The sequence below is a fragment of the Dromiciops gliroides genome, chromosome 4 (assembly GCF_019393635.1).
Source record: "Dromiciops gliroides isolate mDroGli1 chromosome 4, mDroGli1.pri, whole genome shotgun sequence".
NCBI classification, from domain to species: Eukaryota; Metazoa; Chordata; class Mammalia; order Microbiotheria; family Microbiotheriidae; genus Dromiciops; species Dromiciops gliroides.
In genome coordinates, this window is record NC_057864.1 from 32749291 (window position 1) to 32765257 (window position 15967).

The 15967-nt window shown below is 45.4% G+C and overlaps 3 non-coding genes across 3 annotated transcripts; all 3 read left to right on the plus strand.

Moving 5' to 3' along the window:
- Positions 1 to 7706: 7706 nt before the first annotated feature.
- LOC122726840 lies at positions 7707 to 7822 on the plus strand. Its single transcript, XR_006352833.1, has one exon. It is a non-coding gene; the product is annotated as a U5 spliceosomal RNA (small nuclear RNA).
- Positions 7823 to 8178: 356 nt separating this feature from the next.
- Positions 8179 to 8294, plus strand: LOC122726837. The gene has a single exon (XR_006352830.1). It is a non-coding gene; the product is annotated as a U5 spliceosomal RNA (small nuclear RNA).
- A 7277-nt stretch (positions 8295 to 15571) lies between these two features.
- Positions 15572 to 15687, plus strand: LOC122726834. The gene has a single exon (XR_006352828.1). It is a non-coding gene; the product is annotated as a U5 spliceosomal RNA (small nuclear RNA).
- The last annotated feature ends 280 nt before the right edge of the window (positions 15688 to 15967 follow it).

Below are 15967 nucleotides of genomic sequence, written 5' to 3' on the forward strand. Positions count from 1 at the left end.
TCTTCTTCTTCTTCTTCTTCTTCTTGCAGAGCAATGAGGGTTAAGTGACTTGCCCAGGTTCACACAGCTAGTTAAGTGTCAAGTGTCTGAGGCTGGATTTGAACTCAGGTCCTCCTGAACCCAAGGCCAGTGCTTTATCCACTGCACCACCTAGCTGCCCCAATTTCCCAAGTTTTATTGCAATACTGTGAATGAACACAGGGAGAGAACCAGAAAAGTGGAAAGGTATCTCTCAAATAGGAAAAGAAAAGATAGTTATGTTTATAGTATGAATTAATTGATTATCAGTCTCATAATAATCTCCACCTTAGGGAGGTACAGGGGAGGGCTTAACCTAATTTGGAGTTCCTGGGGCCCTAAGCCAACCCTCAAAGGGGGTACCTTTTTCTGTGGAAGTGTGTTTTGGGGGTTTACACGTCATAAGGTGAATCTGGAGACAAATTTGGCCTTTTCTGCACGTCATTTTTTGATTCCCATGTTCAGTTTTCAAAATATCTTCATTTATCAGTTTGAATTTCTATACCCTGTCAGTGTATCATTGTGTATCATTGTTATAGTTAAGGTCTTTTTGACCTGCCTCTTTATGTTCTTGTTATGGGAACTGATTACTGTGGGTAACCAGAACGTAGGCCTTGACTTGTTTCCCAAATCTTAAGTTATCCATTAACTGGGGGGTCTGAATCCTTTTTAGAGCTCATATCTAAATTAGAGCTTGGGTCTTAGATTTTTCTGTTAACCCCTTTTTTGCCTCCTACATCACTTCCTCTCACTCTTCCTTGAGCTCTGTCCTGGGGACATTGTGGGGGGTCCTTGTGAATAGCTCCCAGGGGAGGCCTGGGGGTCTTCCTGACCATTCTCTATGGGACTTCAGGAACAGGTGTTTTCCTGCCTTGGGGAGGTTTGCCCTGAACCTTTCTCCTGGGGCACCTGGGCAATGCCCCAGGTCTTGATGCACTGCCTGGGTCATGCTCCCACAGGCTTGATGAACACAGAGAATTGCTGACCTGGACCAGACCTATGGTCCCCAGGAGGCCAGGAGCTGTTTCTTGTTTCCGCTCTATAGCTGTTACATTGTTGTCGTTCATTCATTTTCAGTTGTGTCTGACTCTTTGTGACCCTTTAGGGGTTTTCTTGGAAAAGATACTGGAGTGGTTTGCTATTTCCTTCTCCAGCTCATTTGACAGATGAGGAAACTGAGGCAAACTGGGTGTAATGACTTGTCCAGGGTCAAACAGTAAGGTCTGCGGCTGGATTTGAGCTCAGGAAGATGAGTCTTCTTGTCTCCAGGCATGCACTCTGTGCACTATGGCACCACCTAGCTGCCCATAATAGCTGGGACAGAGTAGGTGCTTCATTGATGTTGGCTGGAGAGGAATGGGATGATGAGAAATCGAGTGGGACCAAAGGGTAATAAGAGTAAGTCATGTTTCTAAGTCTGTACCTACAAACACTCTCAGGGTCACGATACAGGACCGCCCCCTGCCCTCAGGGGGGCGGTACACAGATACCTTCAGCTAGGAGGAGAGCCTGAGCGCTGGAGAAAGTGGTCTTAAATTCAAGTGCCAGCTTTGCCTCTCACTATATTTATGATGCTGGCCCAGTCCTTAATCTTCCTGGACCTCATCTGTAAAATAAAAGGGTTATACCCAGGGGCCTCCCTTCCAACTCTAAGACTGATCACTCGGCAGGCTGGGGCATCATAAAATCCTGCATGTGGAGTTGGAAGTGATCTTGGTGGGGGGGGGAGAGGGAGAGAGCAAGCATTTATTAAGTACCTACTTTGTTACCAGGAACCATGGGATCAATAACTATTATTTCCTCTCTTTAGTGGCCACTGAGTCCAGTCCCTTCACTTTACACGGGAAGAAACTGAGACCCAGAGAGAGATTAAGTGACTTGCCCAGGGTCACTCAGTTCTACAGAATGCCCCACCCATTTGTGTGGTCCTCCCTGAAGCAGACTAGCCACTCACCTCCAAAATGAAGAAAGAAAAATTGAGGCCCAGACAGGCTCACAGTTCTCTGGTGACTGGCAAGCCAGACTGTGGAATGAATGAATGGATGGATGGAGGATGGATGGGTGGATGGATGGATGGATGGATGGATGGATGGATGGATGGATGGATGGATGGATGGATGGATGGATGGATGGATGGATGGATGGATGGATAGAGCATTAAATAAGCTTCTCCTATAAACATTGAGGATCTGATAGAAAAGCAAGCCAAGGGGGCAGCTAGATGGCGCAGTGGATAAAGTACCACCCTGGATTCAGGAGGACCTGAGTTTAAATCTGGCCTCAGACACTTGACACTTACTAACCATGTGACCCTGGGCAAGTCACCCCTCATTGCCCCACAAAAAAAAAAAAAGCAAGCCAGTCCCTAGCCTCAGGGAGCTCCTACTCTACTGAGGAGACAACCCCTAGGGAAGAACTCAGTTGTATTATCTGATGGAAAGCCCTTGGTCTTTTAGGTGCAGCGTTCCAGCAGATGGCAAGGGCTCATTGTTTCCACCGATGGAATCCTGCCCCGTTCTCATGTAAAGCCACCTGACAGAACCACAGAACTGTCCTCTCTGGGTCTTTCTACAAGAACAGTTGCGGGGTGACTAGGTGGCACAGTGGATAAAGCCAGCACCAGCCCTGGATTCAGGAGTTCCTGAGTTCAAATCCTGCCTCACACACTTGACACTTACTAGCTGTGTGACCCTGGGCAAGTCACTTAACCCCCATTGCCCTGCCAAAAACAACAACAACAAAAAAAAGAACAGTTGCCAGGCTGCTGGGGCAAGAGCCCAGGGCAGGGAGCTTTGCTGTTCCCAAGGCTCCTGGGTTAAGGGGCCAAGCTTTCCCCATCAGGACTGACCTCCTTGGCCCAGGTTGCCCCCTGGCCACCTTTCCCTTCCCCCTTCAGGGGACCTTGCTGCTTCAGCCTTGGCCCTGACCCCAAGAGCAGTGACTCTGTGCCTGCTTGGGCCAACCCCAAGGGCACCTTCACCCTTGGGGACCATACCATGCAGTACGGGATAGGGCACAAGCATAAATAACTAGAGCGGCCTTATAAAATCTTCAGAGATGAGCTGGAGGGTGGGAGGCTGTAGCATCTAAGAGAAATGGAAGAAGCTAGGATGGGAAGGTGGGAAAGGCAGGCTCAGTGGAGGGTACTGCCTAAGCAAAGGCATAGAAGCTAGAAAGCCCAAGGTTCTGTTCAGTGGGCAGACAGTTGCTTTGATTGGATGGGGCAGAGTATGAGCTGAAAAGTAGAGGCACACAATATTGTGAGAGCCTTTGAAGTTCAGGCTGAGAAATGTAAACTTTCTTTGGTAAGAAGTGATTGAAAGGCTATGTAGAAAGGAGGTTCAATAAAAGTTTATATGGAAAAGATCTGAAGGTTTAGTGGACCACAAGCTCAATAAGAGTGAACAGGGTGATGTGGTAGCCAACAAACATCATGGGATACATATGAAGAGGGGCCCAGCTTCTAGGAACTGGGAGGGGAGGGTCCCTCTAATGTCTAGGTAGCACCAGAGTGGACAGAGCACTAGGTCTGGAAGCAGGAAGACCTGAGTTCAAATCTGATTTCAGACTGTATCACCTTGGAGGAGTCACTTAACTTCTATCTGCCTCTGTTTCCTCTACTGTAGAATCTGTAGAATGGGATTAATGGTATCAACCCCCTCTACCAAAGGAGATATTGATAAAGCACTCAGCCCAGTGCCTGGCATACATTGGGCACTTAATGTTTGTTTCCTTTTCCCCTCCCTCCCTCTGTCCTCAACACTGGTCCGACCTCATCTGGAGGATGGGGCTCCGTTGTGGACACCATCTCTTAGGAGGGATAGAAATAAACTGCACTATGTCCAGAGGAGAACAACCAGGACAGAGAGGGGGCTGCCAGGCCCCCTCCCATATGAGGACTGGGTGAAGTAATTGGGGATATTGAGCCTGGAGAAGTCAATTTGGGTGGGGGAGAAATCCCTGCTAGTAAATACTTTAAAGGCAGCATCATCAAACAGAGGGATGGACTGATCTTTGTCGGCTTGGCCCCAGACAAGAGCAATCAATGGATGTGTGTATGGGGGAACGCTGCTCTCAGGGGCCAGGGAGTTTGCATTTCTGGAAGTGTGCAGACCTCATCAGGGATAGTGATACAAGGGGCTTGGTGGGAGGGGTGACTTTTTGAAGTCACCTGAGGGAAGGTTTTGGGGAACTGGGATAGAGAATGTTCAGATGAGGGTGAGGGAGACCAAGGAGGAGGCTCTGGTGGAGGGCTGCCCACCCACTGAGATGAAAGGGAGGGAAGGGCCCCTGAGGAGGATCAGGATGTGGGCTGAATTCCCACGGAGATAAAGGGAGGCAGAAGGATGGTTCTGCAGCCTATGGCCGGGTTGGGGGGTGGGGTGTTGCTGCCCAGGGTGTGCTAGTAAATATTTAACAACTGACTCATTTTAAAAAAGGGGGGGGGCGGCTAAAGCACCGGCCCTGGATTCAGGAGTACCTGAGTTCAAATCCGACCTCAGACTCTTGACACTTACTAGCTGTGTGATCCTGGGCAAGTCACTTAACTCCCGTTGCCCCGCAAAAAAAAAAAAAAAAGAAGGTATGCAGGGACACACTTTTAAATTTAATCCGTATTATTGAAATGTTCTCCATCACTTTCTTCTGCTCTGGACAATGGAGCCCTGATTTGTACCATTTGGAGATTTCCCAGGTGTAAAGGCTCACAGTGAACATTTAACAATCAGCTTCAGTCCAGCTGGCTCGTAGACCACAACAAACACCTCCAAGTACTCTGCATGCTGTGGATGGGGGGGGGGGGAGAAAAGGACCCAATTTTCTTTTGGGATCCTGGCCAGGCTAAAGCACCTCGTTGCTACTGAACTTGATTGTCCAAGTGGAGCATGTGGGTTTCTTCTTCTTCTTCTTCTTCTTCTTCTTCTTCTTCTTCTTCTTCTTCTTCTTCTTCTTCTTCTTCTTCTTCTTCTTCTTCCTCTTCCTCTTCCTCTTCCTCTTCCTCTTTCCTCTTCCTTCTTCCTTCTTCCTTCTTCTTCTTTCTTCTTCTTCTTTCTTCTTCTTCTTCACCACTGCACCACCTCGCACACTTACTAGCTGTGTGACCCTGGGCAAGTCACTTAACCCCCATTGTCCCACCAAAAAAAAAAAAAAGAGAGAGAATTTTTAACAACGACAACAACAACAAAACCCCAAAAAACCAAGGGGGCAGCTAGGTGGTGCAGTGGATAAAGCACTGGCCCTGGATTCAGGAGGACCTGAGTTCAAATCCGGCCTCAGACACTTGACACTTAACTAGCTGTGTGACCTTAGGCAAGTCACTTAACCCTCATTGCCCCATCCAAAAAAAAATCAACAAAAACAAAACAAAAAAAGTTTGAAGGACTGCAATTCTTGTAATTGAGTTCTGGGAAGGGGGGTGTACTGCTGCAACCCATGCATGCCCCCCCCATTAGCCTATCTTGTTGAAAGCCTCTACACCAGAGGTGTCAGAAACATAGCCAGTGGGTCCTCCTGAAGGAGGCCCAGAACCATGTTTAATAAAATCAATAAAAATACAATAAAACATAGATAACATTACCCTTTTAAGTATTTATTTATTTTTTGGGGGGTGAGGCAATTGGGGTTAAGTGACTTGCCCAGGGTCACACAACTAGTAAGTGTCGAGTGTCTGAGGCCGGATTTGAACTCAGGTACTCCTGAATCCAGGGCCAGTGCTTTATCCAACGTTACCCTTTAAAACTAAGTCAGGATGTGTGGGCAGGGATCCTTCCTTCTGTGACCTTCATTTCTATTTGAGTTGGCCAAAACTGATATCCTAAGCACTGGGGCTCCCCATCTCAACCCTCTCTCCAGGCAGTTGGTCAGCAAGCATTGATTAAATGCCTACAGTGTGCCAGGCACTGTGCTAAACATTGGGAGCCTCTAATGGGGGAGGGGGAGAAAGGAGGGGAACAATGAGCAAACAGAGCCTGGCCAGTCCTGGGCATCCCCCTAGGTACAGGGGACATCAGTGGGCGGCTGAGTCAGGTGAGACTTCTGTTGGGACCAAATTTGATATAGGGAGAGTTAATTGAGTGGCTTGCCATAATATTGGCTCAGGGACCTCTAGGCCCAAAGCTCTCTCCCCTCCAAACTGCCTTTTTAGATATTTCTCGCAGGCCAATAAGAAAGGAGCCTCACAGCCTCTTTTCCACAAATGAATCAGGTTTTATTAATGGGAATAAAATAAACAGCAAAGGTGAAATTAATAGAATCAAAGACAAGGGAATAGGGAAAAAGAAAAATTGATAATCCCCCTAACTCTAACCTAAGTCTATACAATCCCCAAACTTGTTTTTAATTCAGCTAATTAAAAAAAGCACCACCTGGGGTCTGTAGCTTTAATAGGAAACACCTTTGCAGTCAGGGCAGCAGGACATACTACCAGGAAAAACCTGTTTCTGTCCGCTCCTGTAGCTCGCACCATTGGAAAGAAGGTGACTCCAGAAAGAGACTGAGCTCCACTTAGGGAACAAAGGGGAAGTCCTTCAAATTGCCTTTAGAGAGTGGTTTCTCCTGCTGACATCAGCAGCATATGTCACTCAGGACAGATATGACCCATCCCAATCAGTCTGCCAAATCCCATTATTTTACCACACCTCACTCAGGGTGGGTGATTCCCTCCTTGTGCAGCCCACAGTAAAACAAGCTGCCTGAGGTCTCAGACCCCCAAGGTGCCTTCTTGGACCCTGGAAACCCCTTCTCTCCTCCTCAGCCAGTATCAGCCCCTGGCCCTGGCAGGCTTCAATGGGGAGTGATATCAGGAGAGGGGGCTGCTGGGAGAGGGATGGAAGAGCAGGCTGAGGCAGAGGTGGGGGCAGAGGCAGCCTGGAAGACAGCCTGGAAGACAGCCTGGAAGACAGCCTGGAAGACCTAGAAGCAAAGGAATGGGATAGGGAGAGGGGCAAGTCCACCCAAAGTGGGAAGAAGCCAGAAAAAATCACTGTAGGGAGGACCCAGGGTCAGGATGCCCCAACTACTCAGAAATCTGATTCCCCATCTATCGGGGACTCTAGGCCCTCCACCTAGCCCAGCCTTCCCATCTACTCTGGACATCATCCCCTCCATCTATCCCTGAACCCCACTCATCTACACTGGACCCCCATCTCCTGCATCCATCTCCCAACCTTCCATCTACATTGCACCCCTTCCCCTCCATCTATCCTCAACCCCCCATCTACACCGGGCCCCATTTCTTCCATCTGTTTCTGAGACCTAAACACTTCATTTCTTGCAGACCCCTAATTATTCATCCTTTGAGCCTAAGGCCGACCTGTCAAACAAGATCCATCAATCAAAGAGCTCAAGGATGAGGAACCAGTAACTCCCACCCGCTGGCTCCAGACGCACGCGCACTCAGTCACAGCCGCCGGCTGTAGGGCAACACCTGCTCGTGGTCTCTGCAGGGGCGGGACTGCGTCCTTCATTTGCATACCCATGATGCCTTGCTAGGAGAGCCATAGCCTTCTGTCCGGCTGCTCATCTCCGTTGTCCAGAGGATTTTCCAGGGCCATCGCTGCAAACTGGGGCTCAGATCTCGAAACATATCTTCTGTGATGTTGGTGGAAGGGGTACGGCCGACAGGACGGGGACCGCCATGACTGTACACGGGCCCGGGACTCCTCTGGGAGGAGAGCCGAAGAGGTTTAGGTATACTCTGGTTTCTCTTCAGATCGCATAAATCTTTCGCCTTTTACTAAAGATTTCCGTGGAGAGGAACAGTTATGAGTTTGGAACCAATTTTTTGAGGTCTTGTTTCGGCAAGGCTACCTTATACAGTTGAAAATGCAGAATGAAAGACATGGGAGTTATTAAACGGTTTGCTGTTGATTTTCTTACTTTAGTAGCTTTTTTTGTTGTTGTTGTTTATTTTCGCTCCGCGGGAGTTATGTACATACTTGTTTACCCAGTGCTCTCTGCGTTTTTAACGCCGAAAATTCCCGGGTCTTGGCGAGGGTTTTTTTTCTCACTACAATACCTTGGTGCGTTTCCTTTCTAAAAGACGTTGCCCGCAAGGATATATGTAAAAAAATGTGCAGAACCCAACAGACGCCGGAGAAAAAGTTACCGTCAGCTTACTGTGGGTGCGAGCTATTGGGTCGCGGAAGCTGGAAATCTTTAGGTATGCTCTGGTTTCTCTTCAGATCGAATAAATCTTTCGCCTTTTACTAAAGATTTCCGTGGAGAGGAACAACCAAGAGTTTTTGCTTAATTTTTCGAGGCCTTGTTTTTACAAGGCTGTATTTTATTTGTTTAAAAATAGATCTTTAAGAGGTAGCTAGGTGGTGCAGTGGTTAGAGTACTGGCTCTCAAGTCAGGAGAACCTGACTTCAAATGCGACCTCAGACATTTAACAATTACTAGCTATGTGACCCTTGGGCAAGTTACTTAACCCCAATTTCCTCACCAAAAACAAAACAAAACAAAAATAGATCTTTAAAACAACGAGAAGAACTAGTTTAGGGAAACATACAAGAATTTTCATGCACTGATGATGAGTGAGATGAGAAGAACCAAAAAACATTAAACACATTATTATCAACATTATATGGGTTGATTTACTGTGATAAACTAGATTCTTCTTAACGGTACAAGAAAGTTTCAAAGGATTCATGATGGAAAAGGCTCTCCAAATCCAGAAAAAAAAACCCAAACCCAAGCTGTGGAATATGGACGCTGATTGAACCATATAATTTCTTTTGTTTCCGGTGCTGTTGTTTTTCTTTTTTGAGGTTTTTTTCCTTTTTGCTCTGATTCTTCTCTTATAACATGACTAATGTAGAAATATGTTTAATGTTATAAATCATAATATTATATATAAAACCAACCTATATCAGACCTATACCTGCTGTCTAGAGGGGAGGGGGGAAGGAGAAAATTTTGAAATCGGAAATCTTATAAAAACAAATGTTGAAAACTATCTCTACATGTAACTGGAAAATAATAAAATACTTTTATTCTAAATAAATTATTTTTTAAAATAGATCTTTAACTCTTGAAGATATCTATTTGCGTTTAATTTCGTTTAAAAGCTTATGCTTGTTATGTACCCGTTTTGCGGTTTTTTTGGGTTTTTTTAGTGAGGCAATTGGGGTTAAGTGACTTGCCTAGGGTCACACAGCTAGTAAGTGTTAAGTGTCTGAGGCCGGATTTGAACTCAGGTACTCCTGACTCCAGGGCCGGTGCTCTATCCACTGCGCCACCTAGCTGCACCTGCGTTCTTATTAATAGTGGGAAGTTTTGGAAGAGAAACTTTGTCTCAAACCACTTAATAGTTGTGTACTTTTGAGCAAATCAATAAAACAGTTTTCTCATCGGTAAAATGAACTAGAGAAGAAAATTATAAACCACTTAAGTCTTTGCCAAGAAAATCCCAGATGGGGTCAGGGTCAAACACTCAAACGACTCAAGACAACAAAAGATTATTAATAGCAAGTGGGGATTGAATTCTTGGGAAAGTAAAATATTTTCCGAATGGGGTAGTCCCCGGCAAGTCCCTTGAGACTAAGCAGTTAAGTCTCTATCCCCTCCATAGCCAAGTCTTAAACCCAGGAATTGTATGAATGCAACTACAAAATACTTTTCACACAAAGTCAGATATAAACAACTGAAAAAATATTAATTGCTCATGGTTAGGCTGAGCCAAAATAATAAAAGTGACCAATTCCATCTAAATTCATCTATTTCTTTAGTGCCATACCAATCAAACTATCAAAAACATTTTATAGAGCTAGAAAAAAACAACACAAAATCCTTATGGAAGAACAAAAGCTCAAGGATATCTTTGGGGGGGGGGCAGGGCAATGAGGGTTAAGTGACTTGCCCAGGGTCACACAGCTAGTAAATGTCAAGTGTCTGAGACTGGATTTGAACTCAGGTCCTCCTGAATCCAGAGCCAGTGCTCTATCCACTGTGCCACCTATCTGCCCCCAGCTCAAGGATATCAATGAAAAAAGATGAGAATGTAAGTGGTCTATCTGTATCAGGTCTCAATCTGTTTATCAAAACAATCTGGTACTGGTTAAGAAATAGAGTAGTGCTTAACCCCAATTGCCTCACTTAAAAAGAAAAGAAAAGAAAGAAGTAGAATAGTGGATCTTTGGAATAGAATAGGTATGAATTACACTTTAGCAAATGACTATAGTAATCCAGTAAATGATAAGCCCAAAGATCCAAGCTTTTGAAACAAAAATTCATTGTTTGACAAAAACTGCAGGAAAAACTGGAAAACAGTATGGCAGAAACTAGGTATAGACCAACATCTCACACTGTATACTAAAATAGGATCCAAACGAGTACAATTTACACATAAAGGGTGTTATCATAAGCAAATTAAGAGAGCACGGAATAGTTTATCTGTCAGATTTATGGACAGGGGAAAATTTTAGGACCAAAGAAAATAGAGAGAGCATTACAAAATGTAAAATAGATAATTTTGATTATATAAAATTAAAAAATATTTTGCACAAACAAAACCAATGCAACCAACATTATAAGGAAAGCAGAAAACTGGAAATTGTTTGAAACAATGATCTCTGATAAAGGCCTCATTTCTCAAATATATAGAGAACTGACTCAATGCAAATCATTCCCCAATTGAGAAATGGTCAAAGGATATGAACAGGCAGTTCTCAGACAAAGAAATCAAAGCTATCTATAATCATATGAAAAATGCTCTGAATTACTATTGATCAGAGAAATGCAAACTAAAACAATTCTGAGGTACCATCTCACACCTATCAAAGTGACAAATATAACAACAAAGGAAAATGTTGGATGTTGGAGGGGATGTGGGAAAAGTGGGACACTAATCCACTGTTGGTGGATTTGTGAAATGATCCAGCCATGCTGGAAAACAATTTGGAACTATGCCCAAAGTGCTATAAAACTATGCATACCCTTTGATCCAGCATACTACTGCTAGGTTTATATCCCTCAAAGACCTACATCTACAAAAATATTTATAGCAGCTTTTTTTTGTGTTGGCTAAGAATTGGAAATCAAAGGGATGCCCGTCATTTGGGGAATAGCTGAACAAGTTGCGGTATATGATTGTGGTGTAATACTATTGTGCTATAAGAAATGATAAGCAGGATGATTTCAGAAAAATTCTGAAAAGACCTGTATGAACTGATGTATAGTGAAGTGGGCAGAACCAAGAGAATGTTGAGCACAATGACAACAATATTGTTTGATGAAGAACTGTGAATGACTTAGCTATTCTCAGCAACACAATGATCCAAGACAATCCCAAAGGACTAATGATGAAGCATACTATCCACTTCCAAAGAAAGGACTGATATTGATTAAACACAGACTGAATCATACTGTTTTTCACTTTTTTCTTTCATTTTTCCCTTTTATTTGAGTTTCTTATGTAAAATGACTAACATGGTAATGTTTTACATAATTGCACCTGTGTAACCTATATCTGATTGCTTACTGCCTCGAGGAGGGTCGAGGAGATGAAGGGAAGGAGGGATAGAATTTGGAAATCAAAACTTGTTTATTAAAAAAAAAATCAAGGGGGCAGCTAGATGGTGCAGTGGATAGAGCACCGGCCCTAGATTCAGGAGGACCTGAGTTCAAATCCAGCCTCAGACACTTGACACTTACTAGCTGTGTGACCCTGGACAAGTCACTTAACTCCAATTTCCTCACCAAAAAAAAAAAAAATCAATAGCCAAGTCTTGTCTACAGCTGACCCTTTAACTATCTTTGTGACTAAGCAAATCACAGCCTCTTTGGGACTCCCTAGGAGGTAGTGTGATTAAATAGAGGATAGAGTGGGTAAACTCAGGAGGACCTGAATTCCAATTCCAACTTGCTTCCTGCTGCATGTGACTCTGGACAAGTTACTTAAGTAACCTTTCTCAGACTGTTTCTTCATCTGTAAAATGGGGGTAACCCTGTCTCTAACCTTGATGCTGGACTATATAAAGCTCTTTGTGAACTTTAAAGTGTTGTGCGTTAGCTATTATTATTAGAGGGCCTCAGTAATAACAACAATAATAGCTAACTTACTATGTGCCAAGTAAACACTGTGGTAAACACTTTACAATTATTATCTCATTTGATCCTCAAGACATCCTGGGAGTTGTAGGACCAACCTAGAAGAATAGATGCTATTATTATCCCCACTTGACAGATGAGGAAACTGGGGCAAACTGAGATTAAGTGACTTGCCCAGGGTCACAAAACTTAGTAATGAGGCCACCTGAGGTTCGATTTAAACTCAATCAATCAATAAACATTTACTAAGTGCCTACTACATGACAGTGCTAAGCACTGAGGCTACAAAAAGAGGCACAAGATAGACCCTAACCTTCAAGGAACTTACAGTGGCATAGAGAAGAGCTAAGTGTTTCACAGTTGATCATCCCACAATGTTGCTGTTACTGTATACAATGTTCTCCTGGTTCTGCTCACTTCACTATACATCAGTTCATACAGGTCTTTCCAGGCCTTTCTGAAATCATCCTGCTTGTCATTTCTTATAGCACAATAATAATCCATCACCATCATATACCACAGCTTGTTTAGCCGTTCCCCAACTGTTAGGCATCCCTTTGATTTCCAATTCTTAGCCCCCACAAAAAGAGCTGCTTTTTTGTAATCAAATTTGTATTTGTATACAAATGGGCCCTTCCCCCCCACTGCTTTTTTATGTCTTTGGGGTATAAAACTAGTAGTGGTATTGCTAGATCAAAAAGTAGGAACAGTTTTATAGCCCTTTGGGCATAGTTGTGAAGAGCTTTGAATGACAGAGAATTTTGTATTTGCTCTTGGAGGCAATAGGGAGCTACTGGAATTTGTAGAGTAAGGGTGGTAAAATGGTCATATCTGTGCTTTTAGTACAAAGCTTCTTAAACTGTGGGTCTTGACCCCATATGGGGTCATATAACTGAATGTGGGGGTCCTGAAAAATTTGGCAACAGTGGAAAGTTATGTATACTTATTTTATCTACCTATATGCCTGTAAAAATTGTAAAAATTTCTTGGAGAAGGGGCAGCTAGGTAGTACAGTGGATAAAGCACTGGCCCTGGATTCAGGAGGACCTGAGTTTAAATCCTGCCTCAGACACTTGACACTTACTAGCTGTGTGACCCTGGGCAAGTCACTTAACCCTCATTGCTCCACAAAAAATAAAATAAAATAAAATAATTCTTGGGCAAAAAGGGGTCTCCAGTGGAAAAAGTTTAAGAAGTCCTGCTTTAGGTAAATCACTTTAAGACAATGAGGGGGGGCAGCTAGATGGCACACTGACCCTGGATTCAGGAGGACCTGAATTCAAATCTGACCTCAGGCATTTCACAATTACTAGCTGTGTGACCCTGGGCAAGTCACTTAACTCTCATTGCCCCACCAAAAAAAATGGGGTGGGGGAAGGAAAGTCCTATTGAAGCTCTTCCTGCCTGAATTTAAACTGGATTGGAGTTTTGGGAGACCACTGAGGAGAGAGCAGGCAGACTCCCCACCCCCCAGATTATTCCAATAACCCAGCATAGGCTGATGAGGGCCAGCACTAGGTGGCAGTGTCAGAAGAGAGAAGGCCTGTTTGAGAGGTGCTGTAAAGGTGTTGTCTACAGGCCATGGCAGCAGAGGGACATGGAGTATGAGACAGAGTGGACCATCCAGGATGACTCCCAGGTTGTGAGACTCAGGGATTGAGAAGGTGGTGTTGCAGGGGATGGTTTGGGGGAAGAGATCATGAGTCCAGGTTTAGGTGTGTTGAGCTTAAGACCTCTACTAGACGTCGGGTTTGGGATGACCAAAAGACAATTGGAAATTGGAGGTTAGCAGAGAGACTGGGGCGAGAAAAGTAGACTCGAGAATCATCAGCATAAGTAAATCCCGAGGAGCTGATGAGATCACCAAGCAAAGTATTACAGAGGAAAAAGAAAAGGGCCCAGTTTTAGGGCATGATTTGGAGCAGCATCAAAAAAAGGAGATGGAGAAGGAGCGACCAAGAGGCAGGAGGAGAACACTGGGGAGTCCAGAAAACCTAGAGAGAAGAGAGCATCTCGGAGCAGAGAGTGACCAAGAGCTGCAGAGTGGTCAAGGAGAGTGAGGTGGGAGAAAAGGCAGATGGATTTGGTAACTTTGCAGAGGCTGAGGCTGAGGCTGAAAGCCAGAACATGATGGGTTTTGGAGGAGAGGAAGAGGAGGCACCTATTGGAGAGGAGGAGTTAGACCACAAAGGGCAAGGTAGTGAGCAGGGATGGAAGGATCAACCTTCCTGTTGCTGTTTTTTTTTTTCAGGATGGAGGAGACATGGGTCTGTTTGTAGGCAGGTCTGCCGGAGGACATGGCATGGAGTGGGGTCACTCGAACCCGCAGAGGGGTCAGCTCTGGTAAGGAGTAGGGTCAGTTCCTCATTGAGCCGCTGGGGTGGAGGAGAGAGGGGCAGAAGGCATGGGGGGCCCTCCCAGCTCTGAGACAAGAAATGAAGGGGAAAAAACATTTATTCCCGGCCTTCTCAGGGCCCTCTCTCCCCTTCCTTTTCTGTGCTCCACACAGCTGCCTGAGCATCTCCTTCCTCAAGAAGTATCCTTGGCTCCCGGCTTCTTCTTGGATCAAACGGGGGTCTTCTGGCTTTGACCCCTGAGCCTTAGTTATTATTCACTTGGGTCTGACCAAACCGCCTTCCTTGCTGCCCCTCACGTTCTACAGCTCCCTGAATGCATGCAGACCCCTCCCCTCCTCCTCCCCTGGCCCCCTTCTCCCTCTCCCCCTCTGTCTCTCTCCCGGATCTAAGAGAACCTGGCAAGCCTGGGGGCAAAGAGAGGGAAGGCAGTAATCGACGTTTATTGTACTTTTACCGTATGGCGGGCGCTGTGCAGCACTGGAAGGGAGTACTATTTATTATGCCCATTATACAGTTGAGGAAACTGAGGCAGAGAAAGGTCCCACCGCTAAAAAGTGTTTGAGGTCGAATTTGAACTCGGGTCTTTCTGACTCTACGCAGTGAGCCACCTAGCTTCCCGCTGGCCAGGCCTCTCAGGGATACCAGGAGAAGGATCAGAGGAAGGAGGCCCAGGACGAGATGTAGAGATGGGGAAGAAGGTTAGAGTGAGGAGGGCGGTTGGGTGGAATCGTGGGGGCCTGCCTCGGTCACCCGTTACCCGTGTGACCTTGGGCAGCCTCTTTGCCTTCTCTGGGCTTGTTACTCTTCCTTACTAAGCTGAGGCTCACAATCAAACGGCTGTGGCACCCAGCGAGGAGAGCGTTAGAGGGTTGAGCATCACATCGGGCAAGACCCACAGCGCTGGCAAACCGAAGCAGCGACCGAGCTCATCTGCATACCCACAATGCAGTGCATCCAGGCTCTCCTGAACCGGCCGAAGGCAAGTGGCTTTCCCGGCGTCGAGGGGCTAGAGTCCGTCCTGGGCAGGACCGTTCCACACGGGATCCGAGGAAGAATGGAAGGGCCGCCGCCTCCCCGGGAGAGCACGGTCACCATGAGTGTACCCGGTATGACGGCTGTAGGGCTGGGCAGGGCGAAGGCAGCTTGGCATACTCTGGTTTCTCTTCAGATCGTATAAATCTTTCGCCTTTTACTAAAGATTTCCGTGGAGAGGAACAGTTAAGAGTTTTTAACTAATTTTTTGAGGCCTCGTTTATGCGAGGCTCCTGTTTTGGAGTATAAATAGTAGATTCGAGTGCGAGCCTTCTTAGCACTTCCCGCTTCGCCATTAGATGGCGTGGAAGGTAGTGTTATGATTTAATCGCAAAAGCCTAAAAATAATCCTTTGGTTTCACTATACAGAGCGATGTTTTTCGTCGGGTGTATTAGAGGAAACTAAGAGTCTTGTTTTGCGGTGGTAGATGGTCATATGTGGGGTGTTTTTCGGCCTCGTCTCGTTCCTCGTGACTTTATTTGGAATTTTGTTTTTTAGATAGATGTACTGG